We start from the raw sequence: 10,122 nt of genomic DNA on the forward strand, positions 1-10,122 counted from the left end.
TAGTGTCTGCTAATGATTGTTAAAGAAGTACAAATAGGTGCAATTTTCTTTTTATGCTGGGAATAGAAAGCACCTGCCTTCCTATCTCTTAAGGAAGAATCTTCAGATTTTTTCTCAATTATTTCTGGAGACAGCATGAAAGTAAATACAGGTTACAGCATATAGAGGTAGTTAGTGCTCATGTTTTTGATGTTTTTCTTTTCCATTAGGGAAGAAACTGAGGATTGAGATTGATATTTCTGGTGTATTCTTCCATTACATCCTGGATATAAACAACATATATAAAATTCCTAAAGTTTATAGAGCACTAACACCAGTAGTGTTTTATTTGTCTGTAGTACTATGCATTTAGCCGCTTATGTACTTTTAACAGTAAATATACTAAACCAAAGTGCTATCATTAATTTTCATTTAAATGCATATATATACTCCTTAATGTGTTTCTGGTGTTTTTTTGGATAGTTCTTTAGTGATTTTATTACTTTCTCACATAAATACATCTGTCCTCTGGCACTTGGTTCCCCAAGTGTGCATTCAGATGCTAGACATCACATATACATGTGAATCCTACACAGTTTTTCAGGGAAAGCACTCTTTGGTCAGTGAGAAAAAATTCCACAAAGCAGTTTAACAGATCTTGCAATTACCTTGAAAGAGTCTGTTTTGCCTGCCACGATAATTGTTGAGCAATCCCCCGTCCTTGTCTCAACCCTTGAGCCATTTGCATTGTATTTTCTCCCCATTCCCCTTTGAGGAGGGGGAGTGAGAGAGTGGCTGAGGTGGAGCTTGGCTGCCCACCTGATTAAAAGCACCACAGGTGTTTAATGAAACATATGTGGTACTTAGGGGCATGGTTTAGTGGGTCATGTTGGGGGTAGAGGGCTCTTTGGATCACATGATCTTGGAGGACTTTTCCAGCTTTAGTGATTCTATGATTCTAAGGCTTGGAAACACTGATGAGGTATGTTTAAACCCTCCCCCCAGAATACCTGAAAATCATCTGTCTTACAAGCATTAAAAAGTTTCACCTAATATATATGATTTTGGCTTCATTTCCAGATTGTCTTTAAATTATCCTTTCATTTCAGAACATATGGGTCACAGATTGCTATTAACACTTTCTATGACAGTGTTAAAGTTTCTTGTCAAGGTCTGTTGAGAATAACATTACACAGAAATACATACATTTATAATTTAAATAGCTAACACACCTGAAAAGTAAAATGAGAAGAAAACAACCAACCAACCAAACAAACAAACATTACATAGGCACAAGCCAACTTCCAGACCAATGTACTGTTCATCATTAATCAAACCAGCATAAAATCTGGTGCAGAATCTCTTGCAGAAAATCAAAGTGATTGACAGTTCTGGAATGGAAGAGTTTGAGTTTGTTAGAGGGATGTATTAATATGTATTAGGCCTAATGAAAGCTCAAGAGTTGGTCTAAAGCAATTTCTCTTTGCAGACTGTGTGTCTGAACCATAATTATTCAATAATTTAGTTAAACCAAGCTTCAGGGAGATGAAAAGTTTGGTTCATGATTGTAAAGAATAAATACTGTAAAATTAGTAAATAGAAAGCCTTAGCCTGGATACTTAATCATGTCCTTTTGTTCTGAATTTGCTAATAAACCAAGAAGCATAAGCTTTTAACAAAGCTGATACCCTTTACTTTTATGTGATATGGTGATTCAATTACTCTGCGAACACAGTATAATTCAATGAGTAAACGATTTTTCATGAGAAAAATCTTTTCTTATTTTCTGTCTTCTAAACAAAACCTTTTAGACAGTCTAAAATTCTCTTTTCTATATGAAAAAATAGTAATATTTTCTCCCGACTTCTGTGAAAGACCAGACTTTGATGACAAAACTAGTATGTCTCTTTCTTTTTTGTCAAACTGCAAAATCCTGATCCAAACTTCGTTTCATATACTGATAGGCATGTGGGAAAGCTGCAACTTATATGTAGCCTTTCCAATAATCATCTTCTCTCACTTTCCTTATTGTTTCTGACTACAGGCTTTCAGATGATATTATAGCTATTTTTTTTTTTTGGTCATAAATCAAAAACATCTATGCTTTTTGAGCACCCAGTAGACTAATACCAGAACCCCAGCAAGAAACTGTGACAGTTGCTGTAACAGAATTGTAGTGAAACTTCAATTTCATCCATCTTAGGTCTAATTCATCACTAAATATGGCTAAAGGATCTATTCTCTTGTTTTATCAGTCATAATTCCTCAGCACATACAGTATAACAAAATTTGAAGCTTGGCAATTGCAAGAGACATAGAAACTGCTATAGTCAATTAAAGTAATAGTATATTAAGTCTAGAATCCTTACCTCCAAAAATGTAACAGTAGAAAAATTAATAGCACAGTTCTGCCACAAATCTTTGGATGATTTGTTGTTTTTGTTGTTGTTAAATGCATTTTGTCCTCAGTATTCACTAAAGTACTCTTGAATACTTAATCATGGTAATGTATTGCCTTAGAACAATTGTCATATCTGCTTGAAACAGTAAGTTGCTTATCACAGACAACATTTGATCATATTCAGTGATCTTCCAAAGAACTGCTGTAGTACTGAAAACGGTATTCCTTTTTCAAGACACAAGCTTTATAATGACAATGTATTTTTATTGTATTTAACAATATTTTTTGTCATTGACTGAACTTCTGTCATACTGATTCCACTGAGAATTAAAAAGGTGAGACATAGCATAGCAATAAATATGATAAAAGTGTAAGGATGCTTTGTATTTTCAATTTTTTAGGAGTTCTGATTCTTAAAATGTGGAATATTTACAAAGTATTGTTCTTTTAATTTCTAGCCATTCACCAATTTAAGTGACCCAGAATAGGACATCAAGATCAATGCATTTAGACACATCCTAGACTAAAATAAAATAATATATCATTACTGAAGACAATGCTGATATTTTCAGTGACTTTAAGAGAGACAAGGTCTCATCCCAGACCAGGGATAGATGTAGCATGGCGTGGATTCCAGTACGCCAATTCAGTACATGTCAGTACACTGAAGTACGAATTGCCTCATTTGTCTACAGAGGACTTCACAGAAAATTAATCACTAATCACAGTAAAAGACTAAAAGCCTTCATATTTTACCAACAAATTTTATGACAGAAATTTCTTGCTGTTAAAATTATATCCAAAATATTTGACCATCAATTCTTAATGCATTTTATAAGGTAAAACAATTCCTTACTTTTTTTTTTCTTTCAACATTTAATTAGGTTTTATTATAAATCCATTAAAAATAATATGAAACAGCATTTCTCATTTTGAAATGTTTGAAGTGAGTTTTTCTGAATTTTGCATCTCATCAATGATACTGAAAATGTTTTCAGTTCAGACTTACCCCAAAAGTATTTATTTCTTGAAATCATTTTGGTCAGTGAATCAAAATGTTGCCTTGCACAACTCTGACAGCAATCAGCTTTCTTTTTTTCTTTTTTTTTTCTTTTTTTTCATTTGTACTTATCAAAAAAATCTATTTATCTCTGCAACACATGAACAAAGATTATATTTTCTGGGTAAGAACTTTCACTTTTAAGAAAATAAGAAAATTTACCCTGTGTTTTGCATTGTATTGTGTGAAATAAATTTATGGTGGTCTTGAACTAACTCATTTTTACTGTCTACTTCTGGAGCTGGCATGTTCTAGTGGGAGTGGGAGCTAACTTTCCAGGTTTAAAAGGAAAATCATATATGAGAAGCTCTTTAGTGTGATCACAATAGTATTGTCATGATTTGAGAGCCACCACACTGCTTGAAGCTGGTCTGTTATAGTAGCTTCAAATGGTTGTAACTGCTGATGAAGGAACAGCATTACTGATCAATATGTGTTCATTCCTGATCGCATTGTCTCCTAATAGTCCCTATGGCTGACTGTCCGAGAGTGTCAGTATTAGAGTTTTCCCATTGTTGCCATCAGTAGCATTTTGTCTAGGAAATCATGGAGGAGAAACAAAGAAGGATCCATATAAAACATGGCCCAGAATTGTTTCCAAAACAACTTTGAGTTCAGGAAAGTAATCAAGACAAACCAAAAACTTTCAGGTGTTTGAACTGATCTGAAATGAAATAAATCTTGGCATCAAAATGCTTACAGAGACAGTCATTACCATTATACAAAAGGGAAAAATAATGATTAGAGACATTTCTCAAAAATTAACAGTGGTAATTCACTGCAAAACTGTTAATGTTACTAGACTGTAATAACCACTGCAAAATGACTTGTCCATATGGAGCAATTTCCAGTTAAAAAAATATAAAAGAGAGCAAAAGGGGTTTTGTTGTTGTTTTATGTTTTTTTGTTTGTTTGTTTGTTTTGTTTTTGTTTTTGTTTGTTTGTTTGTTTGTTTTGTACGGAGAGAAAACCCAGGAACAATTTACACTTGGTATTGCCAGCTTCTGAGATTTTATTACAAATACAGTGAAACTTGTTATCAGTCTGAAATATTACGTGACATTTAAAGCAATCAAAAGATTCCTGGGGATTAAGCTCATGATTTTTGAGCACCTGTGGAATGCAGTATTAACTTATTAGTTTGTTCTCAACATCAGAACAACACAGTCACTTCCCATCTTGCAAAGCTCTTCATAAATCTTCAGTACACTATTGTAAACTGAAACCCTAGCATTCAAGCATCACTCACTTATATATAATTTACTTTATTCCACATGCTCTTGGAACCAAGGTTTCACCTGTTTTTTTCTCATATAAACAGGAGATTGTCATTTAGCTTTGGTTGAAGCCACTGAAGGCTTTCAAATTTATTGTGGTCCTGCAAAATATGGGTGGTATTTAATTCAGAAGGAATATTTTAAGTCCTCACTTGCCCTTCAAATATGAAATAGTGGGGATGAATAAACTACATGAATGAATAAGTCATTCAACAAATGTTCTGCTTATTCCTGTCTAAGAATTTTTTATAAGCAGTTTGCAATTTTCTCATACACATTAGTCATTCAAAATTGCTGCCTATTTTGTGCAAATACCCTGTGGTTTGTCAATTGTACTCCAGCAGATCTTTCCAAATATACGAAATTTAAGCTACCCTAGATATTTCTGACCAGAGACAGAATAATGCTCATACAGCATTATTTTGGCTCCTCATCTTTTGACCACAGCTTTTAGAACCATGATTTCCCTCTACAGAGGAGCTTTAATAAAAACAAAATTAGTTTTCCATTAATATCTCCTGATACTCAACGTTCCTGCAAAAACTATAACCAATAAATTCATTCACTAGAATATTCAGACATTAAGCAGAGACTGAGGAAAAGCAGGAGGAGTAAACTATTATGAACATACCATTTTCTTTTGCAAATATGAATAAGCATCCCGATTCAGCAGGATTCCTTCCTTTTGAAGGAAGCTTAAACTGTTCTTGATGAATTCTTCAGCATATATAAATGATCAAAGTAAAAGCTGTGTTATTATGAAGTTTTAATGCACAGGGAAGAATACACACCACAGCAAAACTAAAGCAGTCATGGTAGAATTAAACGTAGTTTATGAATAATTATCATAATTTATTATGCTCTTATGAACTGCAATTATTATTTTGTTTTAATTGTTGCTGAGATATTATCCTATTGCATGGAATAATATATCACATCTAAGGTACCAGTTGCCATATAGACTACAGTTGTGATTTTATCTTCTGTGTAGCCTGTGCAGATCTCAGGCAATACATCCCTGGAGAAGTCAAATTTGACCGGGAAGACAGTTTACATGACTAACTTTGACTGCAGACTAACAGATGGTGAAAGGAGATTGTGAAAGTTAGGAGATCAAAGTAATCATGGGCAATTTTCTAATGTTCTTACATAATAAACTTCTGTTGGGCAGTAAAATCCACAACTAGACTATGTGCTATGATGTTTTGAAGCAGCCTGCATGCAAAATATGTTAATAATTCTACACAGATACAATGTGATTGACAATGCATGAGAACTGTAATAAATATCATAGAATCATAGAATATCCTGAGTTGGAAGGGACCCTTAAGGATCATCAAGTCCAACTCTTGACACCGCACAGGTCTACCCAAGTTCAGACCATGTGACTAAGTGCACAGTCCAATCTCTTCTTAAATTCAGTCAGGCTCGGTTATATTTTATAATCTTAAATTGTTCAAGATTTCTGTATAAAAGAAGGGCTTATGTACCTGACTATATTAATCTTTGTATTTTTCTTAGAAATGTGCCATCTGATATATATTATTTCCCCACAAATAAACTTAAATAAGGAGAATGTTAATATGCTTTGTTATGACATTTATTTACTTAATTTAAAAATAAATAAATAAATTCCTAAATCTTAGTGAGATTTTTTTGTTTTATTTTTAGTTGTTTTTCTTTTCAAAAAATAGAAGATTTTGTCTTTTTATTAAAAAAATATATTTTTTTCGAATAAAATTTTTACTTCCATTTAAAAAAAAAAAAAGTAGGATCTTGTTCTTCATCAAGCTGCTATTTCTGTTAGTCCCACCTTTTACATCAATTCTAAAAGATAAGAGAGAAATGCTCTGTGATGATAGTTCTTGGTCTGCAGTCAGATCTACCAGTCATAAATGTTCAGAATGTTAATATATAGAAAATCCCTTGTATTCAATCTGTATTCAATCAGCTGGGAATTTCATGATTTTATGGCAACCTTTTTCTTTCTTTTTTTTTTTTTTTTTTTTTCCTCCCCCACAAATTTAAAACAGTCTGATCTTAAGAGCAACCTTTCCAGTGAGCCCAAAATTCATAATAGGCAGATTCCATGTCTACTGACACTAGCTGGGCTGGCCAGAATAATGTCTCAAAAGGTGGGAATTTAGACTTCCTTACACATATTTTTTGTTCTAATCCATGCAAATTTATAAATAGAATAAATACAGTTTTGATGCCAGATGAATTTAACTTTTTTTTTATATATTTTTTTCTTATTATTATTGTTTTTAATGTGAAAAGGTACTCAAAAATAAACAGCTTTACCAAGTGAAGAGTGTACCACCTTGACTCATTTGAATGAACAGTAGAAAGAAATGTTGATGTCAAATCTCTTTTTATACAAAAAGAAATCAGATTCCACAAAGAACTTCCAAGTGTGTGAATCAGCAAACAGAGGGAGAGCAAGAGTCAAGAGGACTGAATTTCTTTTTTTTTTTTTTTGTATCCAGTGCTTGTTGCGTGACTTTGGATATGTCACTGCCTCTGTTTTCAATCTTGATTGTTTGGGCCATAAGGTTTTTAGGATAGGATTTTACCTAGTTTCTGCATAGATTTTTTACCTAGTTTTTTTACCTAGTGTCTGCATTATGTCAGAAAGAGACCTCTAGAGTAGCATAAAGTTTAATAATAACTAAAGAAAGTTCTATTTAGTGTATAAAACAGAAGTAGGCCACCAAGGATTGTTTAGATTCTAATTACAAAAAGAAATATCAATGAAAATTCTTTTAATCACATGTGTATGACATAGATGAAGAAGCTGAGGTAATTTTCTTCTAACTTCCTCCAGAAATGGAACTCAAATCACTGACATGAATGTACAGTGTAACATCTGCACATTAGAACCACTGGTGTTTTTTTCTCTCTACTAAACTGTCTCCTGTTTTGCTAAGAAATTTTTGTTGGTTTTATTTATTGTTATAACAATTATTATTCTTACATTGAGAGGAACAGAGGAGATTAAGGTTACCTGTTTCATAACCTAAGGTGAATGTAAAAGCTGGTGGAGGGGGCAGATTCACTGCCTGTGTGGCTGCTCAACCACACAATACATCTAGCAATGTAATAAGAAAGTGTAAATGCCTTATACTTCATGCAGTTCAACTATATGGCAGATCTGGATGGTTCCCTAAAGTATACTTGCTAATGCATTGTCCAGTTAAGTTTTTTAATGTCCCTCAAATGTGCATGTAGAGCTCACAAAGTATTCCTGTATTGTAATATTCCTGCAGGGACTGGCCAAAGATCCAAACATCCTGTTTTAGTGTCTGTACCACCTAGGAAGAAATTTATGAAATGTTCTGGTCCTGCTGCTTTCCAGTTGTTTGGGCATCAGGGAAATATGAAACTAAGTCAGTTGGATGCTGTAAGTCTTCTTTTCCTGTTGACTCTGGCACAAAACTACATACTTTGGGTCTGGAAAACTGAGATGTTCTCCCTGCTAACTCAGGTGGGTTAAATTTCATAACAGAACATCAGCCAATAGGGGAAAAAATATTATTTTAATGGAAATAGTGGATAATTTTACAGCAAGTGGGATGAGACCGTGAAATCCTTGAAGGAGAATTAGAGGAAAGTAAAATTATCCATTTTTACTTGGGGTTTATGGACAAGGATCTGTGTTTGATCATGTGGGTAATAGTAATATATATATAATTAATATATAATTTTTTTCTTTAAAACATTTAATTAAACCAGGGTGGTTCTGCAGTTTTTATATTTTCAAATATAACTGAAGAAGTATTTTTAATTACAGCATGACAGAATAAAATACTAGATATACTGCATAAGATAATAACAATAGTTCTTAATCTGAGGAGCACACACTACCCCAAAGTGGAACATACACTACCAGCACAAGTCCAGAAGGCTGGCACCTGTTGGCACCAACAGTAATATCTACCATTGTCAATGACAGAGGTTAAAAAGCGCTGTTAGGTAATATACAATATATAAACATTTATATCATTCTTAAATATGATATTAATTCACAGATATCATTCAGAAGCTATAATAAGTGGGAAATATTCAGATAGAGGCTGGTGCCCTGACAGCGAAAAGTCCAGATGGGAAGAGCAATAATTGAACATATTGATTTCTTTGGTAATCAACGGAGAAACAGAGGAATGCCTGACAAATGTTCTTTCCAAAACAGAGATAGTGAACATAAAACTGCTCGAATGCATGCCAGAACTGTACTGCTAGATTTTTACAACCAGCCAGCCTATCATCAATGACTTTGAGAGGAAACCTCTGCAGGGACTGCAAGCCAAGTAAGTGATGACCACTTCTTTACATGTATCCTGCTCCTGGCTTGCAGCTCTGGAGCAGCTATTTGTCAGTCAGCAGTGTGTGGTATTACAACCTGGAGCAATTTTCTACTCCAGAATGAAATGGAAGGAGCTGGAAGGATCTGGATCCAAGAGGAGAGCTTGCCTTCCCTTCCCGAGTCTTTGCCAGTGAGCTTTAACACTCAGTCATCAAGTCAGTGACATTTGTCTATAGCAGCATACTTTAGGAAAAGTCATTTTTCAATCATTCATATCCCCTACGCCAATTCCAGGCCATCCATAGAAAGGATTATATGATCCTCATCTACATCACTGTGTTCTTCTTTTCATACTGGTGAATTCTTATCCATCTGCAGCAGCATTCCTCACTTCTGTCTTTCCTTCTTGCCCTTTTCCAAGAGCTCTGCTCCTCACTGAAGAATGCCCTCTCATCTTACATTCATACTCTTCAGATTCCCATTTGGAGAATTGTTCATTTGGATGCCTAGTCAATTCTTTCTCAACCAGACTCAACACTTCTGTTCAAGAATGCACACACCCTGTTCTCACAGGTATGTATGAGGTGGCTTTGGTCTTCATGAGAAAGATCTGTCCCAAAGTCCTACTCATCTAAAGTGTTCTTTAACCAGACACACAAAGAAAAATTTCTAATAAACGCCATGGAAAAAAAAAATAAAAATAAATCCTCATCTCTATCCTCTCTCTGTATTTTATCATCTCTTCTGTAAGAAGGGTTATAAATTCAAAAAAAAAAAAAAAAAAGTAAAAAATAAACACTGAAATACACCTTTAAGAATTAAGAGGACAAAATGATTCTCAGTATTGCAGTTGTGAACATTGGTGTTTGTTCCATATTTGCATGACAAAAGACTGAGATTTATATAATGCATTGTTTGTTATGGGCTGGAAAACATGTTGCATTTCTTCAGGCTTTATTCAGAGATCACGCAGTTCAATTAGCTGCATAAATCATCACTTGCAGATGACCAGTCTGCCACGCAACATATTAAATATTTTAAAACTACATAGATTTAAATATTTATTTCCTATGTAGTTGTGTTGCTAGGTGCAAAATAA

The 10,122-nt window shown here is 33.9% G+C and overlaps 1 long non-coding RNA gene across 1 annotated transcript; it reads left to right on the forward strand.

The window, feature by feature from the left end:
- Window positions 1-853: 853 nt before the first annotated feature.
- Window positions 854-9,027, forward strand: LOC119716341 (uncharacterized). Its single transcript, XR_005264211.2, has 3 exons — window positions 854-961; window positions 7,987-8,204; window positions 8,910-9,027. It is a non-coding gene; the product is annotated as an uncharacterized lncRNA (long non-coding RNA).
- Window positions 9,028-10,122: the final 1,095 nt, after the last annotated feature.

Source organism: Anas platyrhynchos, chromosome 3, assembly GCF_047663525.1.
Source record: "Anas platyrhynchos isolate ZD024472 breed Pekin duck chromosome 3, IASCAAS_PekinDuck_T2T, whole genome shotgun sequence".
NCBI lineage: Eukaryota > Metazoa > Chordata > Aves > Anseriformes > Anatidae > Anas > Anas platyrhynchos.